The sequence below is a fragment of the Apaloderma vittatum genome, unplaced genomic scaffold (assembly GCF_000703405.1).
Source record: "Apaloderma vittatum isolate BGI_N311 unplaced genomic scaffold, ASM70340v1 scaffold3487, whole genome shotgun sequence".
NCBI classification, from domain to species: Eukaryota; Metazoa; Chordata; class Aves; order Trogoniformes; family Trogonidae; genus Apaloderma; species Apaloderma vittatum.
Genome location: NW_009725513.1, coordinates 20,518 through 21,707, shown reverse-complemented (window position 1 = coordinate 21,707; position 1,190 = coordinate 20,518).

Genomic DNA, 1,190 nt, shown 5'->3' with positions numbered 1-1,190 from the left:
GAGAGCTGGGGCTGTTCAGCCTGGAGAAAAGGCTCCAGCGAGACCTTGTAGCAGCCTTCCAGTACTTACAGTGGGCCTCCAGGAAAGAAAGGAAGGGACTCCTTATCAGGGGATACAGTGATAGTACAAAAGGTAATGGTTTCAAACTGGAAGAATGTAGATTCAGGTTACATATAACAAAGACATATTTTTCTGTGGGGGTGATGAGACCTTGCAACAGCTTGTCCAGAGAGGTTGTGTATGTCCCCTCCCTGGAAGTTCAAGGCCAGGTTAGATGGGGCTTTGAGCCACTGAAGGTGTCCTTGCCCATAGCAGAGTGGTTGTACCTCGATGTTCTTTAGGGTGCTTTTCAAGCCAAGGTATTCTCTGGTTCTATGATTCAATGATTTATGAGTGGGGTACATTTTCTTTGACCTTTCTCTTCTGACCAAAGGCTCAGGGGAGATCTCATCAGTGTTTACAAATGCTTGATCGGAGGAGCCAGGTTTTTTCCAGTGGTGTCCATCGACAGGACATGAGGCAATGGGCAAAAAATGATACACACCAAGTTCCTCCTGAATATCAGGAAACATTTTTTCATTGTGAGGGTGGCAAAGCACTGGCACAGGTTGACCAGAGTCTGTGCAATCTCCATCCTTAGAAATACTGAGAAGCCATTTGGACACAGTCCTGTGCAACCATCTATAGGTGGCACCGCTGTAGCAAGGGGACTGGACCAGATGACCTCCAGAGGTCCCTGCCAATCTACACCACTCTATGATTCCGGGTTTCTGTCTCAAGAGATCCACACCTACCTGTTACCTTTTGCCCCAATGCTACCTCGCAAACCTTGACTTCCTGAAGTAAGGGCTATTAAATCTCTTCTAGGACAGAAAACTGAAAGTCTGAGACCAGCATCCCTAGTCTGGCTACACTGTCCATTATCTCATGAGACAAAAACGTTGCACCAGGCTCTCTCAGCAGGCTGAATTGTGCAGGCCAAATATAGTTCAAATGCCACATAAAAAAAAAAATAAAAAAAAAAATAATTTCCCTGACTCAGTCAGGCCCTCTCCCAGGTAACAGCAAGAAGAGTAGTGATCACATTGTTTCTTCCAGACATTTACTGACAAACCACTTTCTTGAAGACCTCTAAGGGGTAGAGGGCCCTTCTCCAAACTATTACTCTCTCCCTAAACTCAAAAAACTTT